General features: G+C 44.1%; 1 long non-coding RNA gene across 1 annotated transcript; it reads left to right on the top strand.

Moving 5' to 3' along the window:
• Positions 1–6,755: 6,755 nt before the first annotated feature.
• LOC120066480 lies at positions 6,756–14,948 on the top strand. The gene is made up of 3 exons (XR_005478774.1): positions 6,756–6,967; positions 13,812–13,872; positions 14,649–14,948. It is a non-coding gene; the product is annotated as an uncharacterized LOC120066480 (long non-coding RNA).
• Positions 14,949–15,898: the final 950 nt, after the last annotated feature.

The raw sequence follows: 15,898 nt of genomic DNA, 5'->3' as shown, positions 1-15,898 counted from the left end.
TCCAGTATCCCCCCTCCTCTTTCTGATAAAACCAAAACAACAAGAACATGGGGTGGTGAGTGTTCCAGTATCCCCCCTCCTCTTTCTGATAAAACCATAACAACAAGAACATGGGGTGGTGAGTGTTCCAGTATCCCCCCTCCTCTTTCTGATAAAACCATAACAACAAGAACATGGGGTGGTGAGTGTTCCAGTATCCCCCCTCCTCTTTCTGATAAAACCAAAACAACAAGAACATGGGGTGGTGAGTGTTCCAGTATCCCCCCTCCTCTTTCCGATAAAACCAAAACAACAAGAACATGGGGTGGTGAGTGTTCCAGTATCCCCCCTCCTCTTTCTGATAAAACCAAAACAACAAGAACATGGGGTGGAGAGTGTTCCAGTATCCCCCCTCCTCTTTCTGATAAAACCATAACAACAAGAACATGGGGTGGTGAGTGTTCCAGTATCCCCCCTCCTCTTTCTGATAAAACCATAACAACAAGAACATGGGGTGGTGAGTGTTCCAGTATCCCCCCTCCTCTTTCTGATAAAACCAAAACAACAAGAACATGGGGTGGTGAGTGTTCCAGTATCCCCCCTCCTCTTTCTGATAAAACCATAACAACAAGAACATGGGGTGGAGAGTGTTCCAGTATCCCCCCTCCTCTTTCTGATAAAACCATAACAACAAGAACATGGGGTGGTGAGTGTTCCAGTATCCCCCCTCCTCTTTCCGATAAAACCAAAACAACAAGAACATGGGGTGGTGAGTGTTCCAGTATCCCCCCTCCTCTTTCTGATAAAACCAAAACAACAAGAACATGGGGTGGTGAGTGTTCCAGTATCCCCCCTCCTCTTTCTGATAAAACCAAAACAACAAGAACATGGGGTGGTGAGTGTTCCAGTATCCCCCCTCCTCTTTCTGATAAAACCAAAACAACAAGAACATGGGGTGGTGAGTGTTCCAGTATCCCCCCTCCTCTTTCTGATAAAACCAAAACAACAAGAACATGGGGTGGTGAGTGTTCCAGTATCCCCCCTCCTCTTTCTGATAAAACCATAACAACAAGAACATGGGGTGGTGAGTGTTCCAGTATCCCCCCTCCTCTTTCTGATAAAACCAAAACAACAAGAACATGGGGTGGTGAGTGTTCCAGTATCCCCCCTCCTCTTTCTGATAAAACCAAAACAACAAGAACATGGGGTGGAGAGTGTTCCAGTATCCCCCCTCCTCTTTCTGATAAAACCAAAACAACAAGAACATGGGGTGGTGAGTGTTCCAGTATCCCCCCTCCTCTTTCTGATAAAACCAAAACAACAAGAACATGGGGTGGAGAGTGTTCCAGTATCCCCCCTCCTCTTTCTGATAAAACCATAACAACAAGAACATGGGGTGGTGAGTGTTCCAGTATCCCCCCTCCTCTTTCTGATAAAACCATAACAACAAGAACATGGGGTGGTGAGTGTTCCAGTATCCCCCCTCCTCTTTCTGATAAAACCAAAACAACAAGAACATGGGGTGGTGAGTGTTCCAGTATCCCCCCTCCTCTTTCTGATAAAACCAAAACAACAAGAACATGGGGTGGTGAGTGTTCCAGTATCCCCCCTCCTCTTTCTGATAAAACCAAAACAACAAGAACATGGGGTGGTGAGTGTTCCAGTATCCCCCCTCCTCTTTCTGATAAAACCATAACAACAAGAACATGGGGTGGTGAGTGTTCCAGTATCCCCCCTCCTCTTTCTGATAAAACCAAAACAACAAGAACATGGGGTGGTGAGTGTTCCAGTATCCCCCCTCCTCTTTCTGATAAAACCAAAACAACAAGAACATGGGGTGGAGAGTGTTCCAGTATCCCCCCTCCTCTTTCTGATAAAACCAAAACAACAAGAACATGGGGTGGTGAGTGTTCCAGTATCCCCCCTCCTCTTTCTGATAAAACCAAAACAACAAGAACATGGGGTGGAGAGTGTTCCAGTATCCCCCCTCCTCTTTCTGATAAAACCATAACAACAAGAACATGGGGTGGTGAGTGTTCCAGTATCCCCCCTCCTCTTTCTGATAAAACCATAACAACAAGAACATGGGGTGGTGAGTGTTCCAGTATCCCCCCTCCTCTTTCTGATAAAACCAAAACAACAAGAACATGGGGTGGTGAGTGTTCCAGTATCCCCCCTCCTCTTTCTGATAAAACCATAACAACAAGAACATGGGGTGGAGAGTGTTCCAGTATCCCCCCTCCTCTTTCTGATAAAACCAAAACAACAAGAACATGGGGTGGTGAGTGTTCCAGTATCCCCCCTCCTCTTTCCGATAAAACCAAAACAACAAGAACATGGGGTGGTGAGTGTTCCAGTATCCCCCCTCCTCTTTCTGATAAAACCAAAACAACAAGAACATGGGGTGGTGAGTGTTCCAGTATCCCCCCTCCTCTTTCTGATAAAACCATAACAACAAGAACATGGGGTGGAGAGTGTTCCAGTATCCCCCCTCCTCTTTCTGATAAAACCAAAACAACAAGAACATGGGGTGGTGAGTGTTCCAGTATCCCCCCTCCTCTTTCTGATAAAACCATAACAACAAGAACATGGGGTGGTGAGTGTTCCAGTATCCCCCCTCCTCTTTCTGATAAAACCAAAACAACAAGAACATGGGGTGGTGAGTGTTCCAGTATCCCCCCTCCTCTTTCTGATAAAACCAAAACAACAAGAACATGGGGTGGAGAGTGTTCCAGTATCCCCCCTCCTCTTTCCGATAAAACCAAAACAACAAGAACATGGGGTGGTGAGTGTTCCAGTATCCCCCCTCCTCTTTCTGATAAAACCAAAACAACAAGAACATGGGGTGGAGAGTGTTCCAGTATCCCCCCTCCTCTTTCTGATAAAACCAAAACAACAAGAACATGGGGTGGTGAGTGTTCCAGTATCCCCCCTCCTCTTTCTGATAAAACCAAAACAACAAGAACATGGGGTGGAGAGTGTTCCAGTATCCCCCCTCCTCTTTCTGATAAAACCATAACAACAAGAACATGGGGTGGAGAGTGTTCCAGTATCCCCCCTCCTCTTTCTGATAAAACCAAAACAACAAGAACATGGGGTGGTGAGTGTTCCAGTATCCCCCCTCCTCTTTCTGATAAAACCAAAACAACAAGAACATGGGGTGGTGAGTGTTCCAGTATCCCCCCTCCTCTTTCTGATAAAACCAAAACAACAAGAACATGGGGTGGAGAGTGTTCCACTTTGAAGAATCTCAAATATAAAATATATTTTTACCGGGTTAACACTTTTTTGGGGTTACTACATAATTCCATTTGTGTTATTTCATAGTTTTGACATCTTCACTATTATTCTACAATGTAGAAAATAGTAAGAATAAAGAAAAACCCTTGAACGAGTAGGAGTGTCCAAACTTTTGACTGGTACTGTATATCTGAATGTAAGCATACGTTTAAGATATATGTGAGAACAATTAAGTGAGAAATTTAGAAGAGGCTGTGAAACTTCACACTTTAATTTTTTTTTTTTTTTAATAGGTTTAGTGGTTTACAGTTCCAACACTGCATAATGTAACTGAGGTGGTTTGGCAGAATTGGCGCCACACGCACATAATGAACTTGTTGGCTCCCTAAGCTAATGCCTAGGCTTTAGCACAGCAGGCGAACACTGTCTTGTGGCACACAGGTACATGCTATGGATATGTGATTAGATGTTCTCTTTCCTTATAATTTCATCTAACCAAAGAAACCTGTTTCACGTTGATTAACCTACAAGTGACAAAACAGGAAAAACTAGTTGAAGGACATAAGAAGTGACAAGTGAAGAAACAATACATGAATGAAAAGGGCTGACAAAAAGTACTATTATACAGCTACAGAAGGAAAAAAAACACTTCAACTCTTACAGGGCTTCTATGGTGATCTCATAAACATCTAGAACTGTAAACTTGGAACATGACGAAACAGAACACTAGACTACACAAGGACTTTGACCACTGTTTCCTTCCTCCATAACGACGGCAGTTATCGCAATCTGAGCCTACTAGATAAAAAAAAAAAACTAGCAGACTTTGTCCAACTGTAGATAATCTTCCACCACCCTCCCCCTTTTCCACTAGGGCCTGCAACCGAACACAGCCTGGCTCACTATTGTAACCCGAAGTAACAGAGATTTCATTTGAGGAATTCTAACTTCAAACAAAGAAAGATATTTACCAGAGTTTCATTGTATGTATGTTCAGAGCTAAACTCTCATAACATAATATTCTGTTGATAAAGTAGAATCCTCTCTCATTCCTCACTTTCATTCCAATGAGGTAAAATCTCATTTCTACATCATTCAAACATTTTTACTGCAGGCCCCTAAGTATAGACTAATGTTAATATCTGGTCCTAGCAAACACTACTGGTTTCTCCTTCCACTTTCTCTTTACACAATCATGTACTTAAAGCAGTTTCACTTTTAAAAGCAGAAGGACAATTGACCAAACATGTACTGAAACCAAACATCTGAAACAGTACACCATTATCCTAGTAAGAAAACGTATTTAAATCTCACTACTTATGTTTTGACATGTCTTTAGCCATATAGTCCACACTCAAATAGAATTAGTTTAGGTTCGTGGCTAGAGACTACTCCGTGTCATGTAGTGTGTGAGTTGCCTCTATAATTAACATGTAAAAGCTTAGAAATGCTACATTGTTTAGGTGAGGCCTTGTTCGATGATATGAAAAAGGTTTCAGTAGAAATAGTTCAAACCAGTTTTTCTCATATTTCCTTAACCCAAGACAGGTTGTTCTTGTTAATATCGAGGCGTTATTGTCCAAGTGTATTTAACTTCCGTGCTGTGGAAACCCAGGCGTCTTGTCTGATATCTCGTTATTTACACAATATGGCGCAGCTCATTTACCCTTTGAAGGATCTCCAAGTGTGGTACATGTGCTGTGTCCAGGGACAACACCAGTTTCTCCCACTTTATTTGCCTTTAAAATAGAAGAATAGTGATCATTAGCGATTGGTAACTTGATTACAATGTTTTGAGGTCGTTTTCTATAACACAAAGTTAGATATGGGTTTCTCCATACAATTTTTGGGGGGGAGAATACATTGTGTGTGTGACTTTACGTTTTCTACAGAAATAGAGATGTATGAATGACTATAAACATTATTGTGAGATATACATTGAAATATTTATTTTGTTACCTTATTTTCGTCGTCAAACAGCAAGAAGCCATAGGACTCCTCCATTTCTTCCTCTGAGTATCCCATGTCTCTCCTCTTTGTTCGGAAAGCCTCATACTGTCAAACAACAAGCAATAGTTTAGCCTATCTCAAATATAATAAAATGTGTATTTGTCACATGCACCGAATAAAACAGGTAAAAACTTTAACATGAAATGCTTACTTACGAGCCCTTTCCCAACAATGCAGAATTAAAAATAAGAAAAATAAAAACTGATAACACAAATTAAAATAGTAACACAAGAGGAATAAAATACACAAGAATGGAGCTATATACCGGAAGTACCAGATCAATGTGGAGCTATATACAGGAAGTACCAGATCAATGTGGAGCTATATACAGGAAGTACCAGATCAATGTGGAGCTATCTACAGGGAGTAGCAGGACCAGATCAATGTGCAGGGGTACAAGGTATTGAGGTAGATATGTACATAGGTACGGGTAAAATGACTAGGCACCAGGATAGATAATAATAAGAGTAAAACATTTAAATAAAAACAACATCCTACTGATATTAAGTAAAATTAATTTATGTTGTAAATATGTACTTAACGACTGAAGGGGCAGCACAAAATGTCTTAAGTAATACACAAATATACTATCAAGTATTACACAGAAATGTAACAGTACATATACTAACATGTACTATCAAGTATTACACAGATATTATCATGAAATAGTACATATACTATCCTGTACTAAGTATTGCACAGATACTATAAACTGGACTCTATGGGCAGAGTCAGGGCCGGGTTACCGTACACCAAGGAGTAAGCCAGGGTTGGCCAAGTTTACCATGTACTGTAGTGAAATACTGACCCGTTCCTGCAGAGTAGCATTGTTTATCAAGAAAGCAGAGTTGTATCTGAAAGACTGCTTAGACTCCTTGTACATGTACGAGTTTTGCAGTGGAGGCCGAATGCTGTTGTCGAAGTTTTTCGAACCTGGTAGCACAGGTACCAACACACCTGGAGGTTGCAATAGGAACAAGGTTAAAAAGTGACTACTGTAGAGTTGCAAACTCGTTCTGTTTTTACCAAAAGGTGCCATGCATTGTATTTTCTATTCTATGCATCTTGTATTTATAACTACCATACTGATATATTCTATTCTATGCATATTGCATTTGTAAATAACATATTGATATATTCAATTATTGTTTTCTATTCCATTCTATTTAATTATATACTAGGTGTCTTGCATTTTTAACAACCTTATTGATTAAGGTCTAACATTGGTGAACATATTGTTAAAAAAACAATATAAAAAGATTTATGCAACAACAAAGAAATGTCTCGCCCATGTGAACACATTATTCTCGTTGCTAACGAATTACAATGGCAGTCAACTTCTTTCGACCAGTATGCGCACTTTATAAAATACTTCAAACTGTAAATACTGTAATCCTTTAGGCTAAACTAAAACAAATGATGTATGACTAAAACCAACATTGTCGAGATGTTAACATGTTAAATTATGAATAGTAACCATAATAGAAAAATGATATAACATTGTGATTGACCAAAAAAACATTACTCGACGTCACCTTCTCTCACGGCACCATTATCGATTTCCATGGTTGGAAATGTATAAAATCAGTTTGTCTCTATTTCTCTGGACTTTTGCAGACCACCTCTGTCTTCCATTGACATTTCGACACTTAATTTCTCTATTCCAAGGAAAATGTTGCCAATCCATATGAGCGATTTGGCGTAATCTTCGTGCCAAAATCAAATCTCAACATTGTCGGTGAGTTTGGTAGACTGAGGAAAAATATGTTGCAACCAGGAAGTAAGAAAGAGCACAAGGAAAAACTTCGCCATTAGAACACATTTCGATATTTTGTGATTTTCTTCTGAGTTTATGCTCAGATATGTTTTACATATATCTTATATATAATGACCAAACAATGTAATCCTAACTAAACGTGAAGTATTGCTTCCAAAAAAGAAACAGAAACTTAGCTATAACTACCTGCATCCATTTCGAGACCGCTTCGCTTTCATTTCTTCACTCGCCTACCGCTAGTAGACGCAGTTATGGAAGCCCGTTCCCGCCACCCCCACAAAAAATATCTGACTGCGAGTTATGAGATAATTATAAAATAGTAACTCATAATAATAATATACTAAGTAATAATTATGAGATAGTAAGTCATTATTTAGAAATCTGTATCACATTAATCCAATGTGCACTTTGCATCAGGCCCTTCTCAACTTTCAAGGGTAACCTTATGTAAATCCTATTGTTGATCACACGTGTGTGTCTGTGTGTGTGTGTGTGTGAGAGAGAGAGAGAGTTTGTGGTGATATTTATCCATATTAATGTATCAGAGTTTTATGTTGAAGTGAGTTGGTGCCTGCTTGGTGACTGACATCTGGTTGACATCAGATTTAAAGACAATTTTCACAATTTAGGACCCTGATCAGTATTTTTGATGTAAATTGCATGTTATAGAAGGTTTCAGACACTTCTTTTAATTTGTTTTTGAGAAACTTGCCCCAACAGCAATTTACTTCCTGGGCCTCATTCAGGAGATCCAGGGCATCCAAAAATAATTAACAAAGGCTCCAAAAACACCCAAATACATATTTTTTCAGACTGCAAAGCTCTCTGTATCATGATGCAGGTCTTTAGATGTTGTACACATGAAATTGTGTCATGCCAAACTTTATCCACAACGTTATAATCCATTTTGTTGAATTCGAAGCGATAATTCTTGGCATGTATGCGTGTACTTCCTTGTTATTCTCGCTACTGCGCACATGTCAGTAGGTGGCGTGCTACTGGTACTGGTACTAGTTAGTTAGTTAGCTAGCTCTTTGTTGAGTGTTGCAGTCATTTCAGTCGCTATAGTAGCTGACGTGTATGGTGTTGAGTCATCCGCATACAGAGAAACTCTGGCTTTACTCAAAGTCAGTGGCTTGTCGTTAGTAAAAATTTAAAAAAGCAAGAGGCCTAAACAGCTACACTGGGGAATGTTGGTGCATGTTGGTGCATGTGTCTGTGCCAATGTTGGTGAAGTAAGGGCCTGAGGGCACACAGTGTGTTGTGAAATTTGTGAATGTATTGTAATGTTTTAAAATTGTATAAACTGCCTTAATTTTGCTGGACCCCAGGAAGAGTAGCTGCTGCTTTGGCAGCAACTAATGGGGATCCATAATAAATACAAATACAAATGCAAGCCCTTACACAGCCTGGAGGTGTTTTGAGTTATTGTCCTGTTGAAAAACAAATTATAGTCCCACTAAGTGCAAACCAGATGGGATGGCGTATCGTTACAGAATGCTGTGGTAGCCATGCTGGTTAGGTGTGCCTTGAATTCTAAAGAAATCACTGACAGTGTCACCAGCAAAGCAACCCCACACCATCACACCTCCTCCTTCATGCTTCACTGTGGGAACCACACATGCGGAGATCATCCGTTAACCTACTCTCCGTCTCACAAAGACATGGCGGTTGGAACCAAAAGTCTAAAATTTGCGCTCATCAGACTAAAGGACAGATTTCCACCGGTCTAATGTCCCAATCAAATCAAATCAAAGTTTATTTGTCACGTGCGCCGAATACAACAGGTAGACCTTACAGTGAAATGCTTACTTACAGGCTCTAACCAATAGTGCAAAAAAAGGTATTAGGTGAACAATAGGTAGGTAAAGAAATAAAAACAACAGTAAAAAAGACAGGCTATATACAGTAGCGAGGCTATAAAAGTAGCGAGGCTACATACAGACACCAGTTAGTCAGGCTGATCGAGGTAGTATGTACATGTAGATATGGTTAAAGTGACTATGTGTATATGATGAACAGAGAGTAGCAGTAGCGTAAAAGAGGGGTTGGTGGGTGGTGGGTGGGACACAATGCAGATAGCCCGGTTAGCCAATGTGCGGGAGCAGTAGTTGGTCAGCCCAATTGAGGTAGTATGTAAAGGAGTGTATAGTTATAGTGACTATGCATATATGATAAACAGAGAGTAGCAGCAGCGTAAAACAAGGAGTGGGGGGGGGGACACAATGCAAATAGTCAGGGTAGCCATTTGATTACCTGTTCAGGAGTCTTATGGCTTGGGGGTAAAAACTGTTGAGAAGCCTTTTTGGTCAAGACTTGGCACTCCAGTACCGCTTGCCATGCGATAGTAGAGAGAACAGTCTATGACTGGGGTCTTTGACAATTTAGGTCCTTCCTCTGACACCGCCTGGTGTAGAGGTCCTGGAGGGCAGGCAGCTTAGCCCCAGTGATGTACTGGGCCGTACGCACTACCCTTTGTAGTGCCTTACAGTCAGAGGCCGAGCAATTGCCGTACCAGGCAGTGATGCAACCAGTCAGGATGCTCTCGATGTTGCAGCTGTAGAACCTTTTGAGGATCTCAGGACCCATGTCAAATCTTTTTAGTTACCTGAGGGGGAATAGGCTTTGTTGTGCCCTCTTCACGACTGTCTTGGTGTGTTTGGACCATTCTAGTTTGTTGTTGATGTGGACACCAAGGAACTTGAAGCTTTCAACCTGCTCCACTACAGCCCCGTCGATGAGAATGGGGGCGTGCTCGGTCCTCCTTTTCCTGTAGTCCACAATCATCTCCTTAGTCTTGTTACGTTGAGGGATAGGTTGTTATTCTGGCACCACCCGGCAAGGGCTCTGACCTCCTCCCTATAGGCTGTCTCATCGCTGTCGGTGATCAGGCCTACCACTGTTGTGTCGTCTGCAAACTTAATGATGGTGTTGGAGTCGTGCCTGGCCATGCAGTCGTGGGTGAACAGGGAGTACAGTAGGGGACTGAGCACGTACCCCTGGGGAGCTCCAGTGTTGAGGATCAGCGTGGCAGATGTGTTGCTACCTACACTCATCACCTGGGGGCGGCCCGTCAGGAAGTCCAGGATCCAGTTGCACAGGGAGGTGTTTAGTCCCAGGATCCTTAGCTTAGTGATGAGCTTTGAGGGTACTATGGTGTTGAACGCTGAGCTGTAGTCAATGAATAGCATTCTCACATAAGTGTTCCTTTTGTCCAGGTGGGAAAGGGCAGTGTGGAGTGCAATAGAGATTGCATCATCTGTGGATCTGTTTGGGCGGTATGCAAATTGGAGTGGGTTTAGGGTTTCTGGGATAATGGTGTTGATGTGAGCCATTACCAACCTTTCAAAGCACTTCATGGCCACGGACATGAGTGCTACGGGTCTGTAGTCATTTAGGCAGGTTTCCTTTGTGTTCTTGGGCACAGGGACTATGGTGGTCTGCTTGAAACATGTTGGTATTACAGACTCAATCAGGGACATGTTTAAAGTGTCAGTGAAGACACCTGCCAGTTGGTCAGCACATGCCCGGAGCACACGCCCTGGTAATCGGTCTGGCCCCGCAGCCTTGTGTATGTTGACCTGTTTAAAGCTCTTACTCACATCGGCTATGGAGAACATGATCAAACAGTCGTCCGGAACAGCTGATGCTCTCATGCATGCCTCAGTGTTGCTTGTCTCGAAGCGAGCATAGAAGTGATTTAGCTCGTCTGTTAGGCTCGTGTCACTGGGCAGCTCACAGCTGTGCTTCCCTTTGTAGTCTGTAATAGTTTGCAAGCCCTGCCACATAAGACGAGCGTCGGAGCCGGTGTAGTATAATTCAATCTTAGCGCTGTATTGACGCTTTGCCTGTTTGATGGTTCGTTGCAGGACATAGCAGGATTTCTTGTAAGCTTCCGGGTTAGAGTTCCGCACCTTGAAAGCGGCAGCTCTACCCTTTAGCTCAGTGCAAATGTTGCCTGTAATCCATGGCTTCTGGTTGGGGTATGTACGTACAGTCACTGTGGGGACGACATCCTCGATGCACTTATTGATAAAGCCAGTGACTGGTGTGGTGTACTCCTCAATGCCATCGGAAGAATCCCGGAACATGTTCCATTGCTCGTGTTTCTTGGCCCAAGCAAGTCTCTTCTTATTATTGGTGTCCTTTAGTAGTGGTTTCTTTGCAGCAATTCGACCATGAAGGCCTGATTCACGCAGTCTCCTCTGAACAGTTGATGTTGAGATGTGTCTCTTACTTGAACTTTGTGAAGCATTTATTTGGGGTGAAATTGTCACGCCCTGACCTTAGAGATCCTTTTATTTCTCAATTTGGTTAGGTCAGGGTGTGATTAGGGTGGGCATTCTAGTTTTTCGTTTTCTATGTAGGCCTGGTATGGTTCCCAATCAGAGGCAGCTGTCTATCTTTGTCTCTGATTGGGGATCATATTTAGGCAGCCTTTTCCCACCTGTTGTTTGTGGAATCTTGTTTTTGTGTAGTGCCTGTGAACACAGCATTTACTTCAAGTTTCGTTTGCGCTTTATTGTTTTTGGTGAGTTTCATTTATTAAAACATGTGGAACTCTACGCACGCTGCGCCTTGGTCCATTTATTCCAACAACGAACGTGACAGATATCTGTCACAGCCGTTGCCTAGGTGGAAATGACCGGACCAAGGTGCAGCGTGGTGAGCTTACATTTTCTTTTATTTAGAATGTCGCCAACAAAACAAGAAACAAAGAAATGACCGTGAAGCTTACTAGGGCTATAGTGCCACTAACAAAGTTAACTACCCACAAACACCAAAGGAAAAAAGGCTGCCTAAGTATGATTCCCAATCAGAGACAACGATAGACAGCTGTCCCTGATTGAGAACCACACCCGGCCAAAACATAGAAATACAAAAACATAGAAATAAAGAAACTAGAATGCCCACCCTAGTCACACCCTGGCCTAACCAAAATAGAGAATAAAAACCTCTCTATGGTCAGGGCGTGACAGTACCCCCCCCCCCCCCCCCCCCCCCAAAGGTGCAAAACCTGACTCTATAGGGGAGGGTCCGGGTGGGCATCTATTCACGGCGGCGGCTCCGGTGCAGGACTCTCGTCGCCGACCCCGGACTGGGAACCCTCGCCGCAGGCCCCGGACTGGGGACCCTCGCCGCAGGCCCCGGACTGGGGACCCTCGTAGCAGGCCCCGGACTGGGGACTCTCGTTGCAGGCCCCGGACTGGGGACCCTCGCTGCAGGCCCTGGACTGGGGATCCTTGTTGCCGACCCCGGACTGGGGACCCTCGCTGCAGGCCCCGGACTGGGGACCCTCGTTGCCGACCCCGGACTTGGGACCCTCGCTGCAGGCCCCGGACTGGGGACCGTCGCTGGAGGCTCCGGACTGGGGACCGTCGCTGGAGGCGCCGGACTGGAGACCGTCGTTGGAGGCTCCGGACTGGCCCGTGGAGCAGGCACAGGATGATCCGGGCTGTGGGGGAGCACTGGAGATCTGGTGCTTCTCCTTGGCACCACTCTTCCAGGCTGAATGCCCACTTTGGCCCGGCACCTCCAGAGCGCAGGCACAGGTCGAACCGGGCTGTGGGGGAGCACTGGAGATCTGGTGCTTAGACCTTACACCGCTCCTCTTGGCTGAATGCCCGGCACGTACGGAGCGCAGGCATAGGACGAACCGGGCTGTCACAGCGCACCGGAGACACCGTGCGCAGAGCCGGCGCAGGACTCACCGGGCTGTGGAGGCGCACTGGAGGTCTGGAGCGTAGAGCTGGCACAAGACGTGCAGGGCTGGGGAGGCGGACAGGAGGCCTGGTCCGTGGGGCTGACACAGTCTTCACCAGATGGCTAGCACGCACCTCAGGACGAGTATGGAGAGTTGACTCAGGTGACATTAACCTGAGGACACGCTCCGTAGGGCGAATTTCGTGCCTCATGCACCAACACAGCAGCTCTCTCCTAACTCTCTTCTCCAATCTCCCCATCAACTCCTTAACTGTCTCTGCTTCACTCCCCTCCAAGTTCACCTTCTTCTCCCCGACTGGCTCTGGTTCCAACCTCGGCTCAGCCGACCGTCCCGTGTGCCCCCGCCTCTCCTGGCCACGCTGCTTAGTCCTTTGGTGGTTGGTAGTTCTGTCATGGCCGTCGTCTAGGTGGAAATGACTGGACCAAGGTGCAGCGTTGTGAGCGTACATTTTCCTTTGATTGAGAACCACACCCGGCCAAAACATAGAAATACAAAACATAGAAATAAAGAAACTAGAATGCCCACCCTAGTCACACCCTGGCCTAACCAAAATAGAGAATAAAAGCCTCTCTATGGCCAGGGCGTTATCAGAGGATAAGTTCATTAGAGCTACCAGCCTCAGATTTTGTCACGCCCTGGCCATAGAGAGGCTTTTATTCTCTATTTTGGTTAGGCCAGGGCGTGACAAAATCTGAGGCTGGTAGCTCTAATGAACTTATCCTCTGCAGCAGAGGTAACTCTGGGTCTTCCTTTCCTGTGGTGGTCCTCATGAGATCCAGTTTCATTATAGCGCTTGATGGTTTTTGCGACTGCACTTGAAGAAAATTTCAAAGGACTTGAAATGTTCCGTATTGACTGAGCTTCACGTCTTAAAGTAATGATGGACTGTCATTTCTCTTTGCTTATTTGAGCTGTTATTGCCATAATATGGACTTGGTCTTTTATTAAATAGGGCTATCTTCTGTGTACCACCCATACCTTGTCAAAATACAACTGATTGGCTCAAACGCATTAAGAAGGAAAGAAATTCCACAAATTAACTTTTAACAAGGCACACCTGTTAATTGAAATGCATTCCAGGTGACTACCTCATGAAGGACGTCGCCGCGCCTGTCAAGGACCAGCAGAAATTGAAATCCAGGTAAGATATATGCTATAATGTTAGCTAGCTAGCTAATAAAGTAACATCACTGATGAAAGGGGGAACACTGAGTCTGTTGCTATTTAGCGCTAAAAGTTTGCTACGTAGCCAGCCTTGCAAGTGTGTGTTTCAGAATAAGGTAAACAACTAGCTAGCTATTTTCAGGTTGTTTTGTGCTTCACTATTGTTATATAATTCTACAAAACATGTATTTTGCTAACATTAGATGGCTTAGGGCGCTTTCACATATGCCCTGTATGATTTGGATCCTGTAGCTTTTGTTTAGGTACCCTGATTGGCTAGGTATAGCTATAGTTATGTCTATATTTGTATTTGTGTTTATTAAGGATCCCCATTAGCTGCTGTCAAGGCTTCCTGGGGTCAAGCAACATTAAGGCAGTCATAAAGCATGAATGAAATGCAGTATCGCACCCAGGCGAGTCGCGTGGACATTTTTGTCCGTTGTAAACAAACTAGCTAGCTAACATTGTGTAGAATGTGTGTCTCGTAAATCTGATCCTGAAACGGTTATGTCCAGGTCTTGTAAAAGCAAAACGTGTTTTGTATAATTCTCACAAATGCTACCGGGAACTGAATTTCATATGGGAAACGCCCCCTAAATTGAACATCATAAGCTGGAGGTAGGATGACAGTGGATTACGGATAACCATGGTTCTATTATTGGGTAGGCTAATGTGTTAAATACTTAGTGTGAGACCCTGGCCAGGCTGGATCCAGTTGTGTTTTACACTTTTCTATTTATCTATGTTATGCAGGCTGATGTCGGTGGCAGCACAGAAATTTGTGGATTGCCCATGGCTGTTGAGATTTCCAGTGTACCACAATCTACCCCACACCAACTATAACTCCAAGCAAAAGTCAACCTGCAACCCATGGAACAACTGCATCATTGGAGTCTGTAGATATCACAGAACTGAAATTGCTGCTCTCCAGTCCACAGCAGGCATACCCACGTACAAAGCATTTGTGTTCATTTCTCTACCATAAGCCGCTTCCAACATCGTTTTAGAGAATTTGGCAGTACGTCTAACCGGCCTCACAACCGCAGACCACGTGTAACCACGCCAGCCCTGGATCTTCACATCTGGCTTCTTCACCTGCGGAATCGTCCGAGACCAGCCACCCAGACAGCTGATGAAACTGGGTTTGGTATGGTATGGCATGGCATTGCAAAATGGAGTGATAGCCTTCCTTCTTCAAGATCCCTTTTACCCTGTACAAATCTCCCACTTTACCACCACCAAAGCACCCCCAGACCATCACATAGCCTCCACCACCATGCTGACAGATGGCGTCAATCACTCCTCCTGTCAGAACCGTGTGTATAGGTGGCAGGGAAGTCAGGCGCAGGAGAGTTAAACTGAGTGTAAATGGAGACTTTTAATAAATGTCCACTTAACAATGCTCCAAACACGAAAATGTACATACATAAAATAAACATGGGTACGAGGACCCGTCGCGCACCTATACACCAAATAAACAACAGTTGACATGAAACAATCCCTGACAAAGACATGAGGGGAAACAGAGGGTTAAATACACAAGAGGTAATGGATGGGATTGAAAACAGGTGTGTGGGAAGACAAGACAAAAGCAATGGAAAATGAAAAATGGATCGATGATGGCTAGAAGACCGGTGACGTCGACCGCCGAACACCGCCCGAACAAGGAGAGGCAACGACTTCGGCAGAAGTCGTGACACCTCCAGCATATTTTCATTTTTTCTGCGTCTTTCTTGTCCTTCTTTGTGATCCGAACACCTCAAACTTAGATTCGTCTGTCCATAACACTTTTTTCCAATCTTCCTCTGTCCAGTGTCTGTTCTTTTGCTCATCTTAATCTTTTCTTTTTATTGGCCAGTCTGAGATATGGCTTTTTCTTTGCAACTCTGGCTAGGCCAGCATCCCGGAGTCGACTCTTCACTGTTGACGTTGAGACTGGTGTTTTGCGGGTAATATTTAATGAAGATGCCTGTTGAGGACTTGTGAGGTGTCTGTTTCTCAAA

The sequence above is a fragment of the Salvelinus namaycush genome, chromosome 21 (assembly GCF_016432855.1).
Source record: "Salvelinus namaycush isolate Seneca chromosome 21, SaNama_1.0, whole genome shotgun sequence".
NCBI lineage: Eukaryota > Metazoa > Chordata > Actinopteri > Salmoniformes > Salmonidae > Salvelinus > Salvelinus namaycush.
This window is presented reverse-complemented; position numbering and strand designations above follow the sequence as displayed.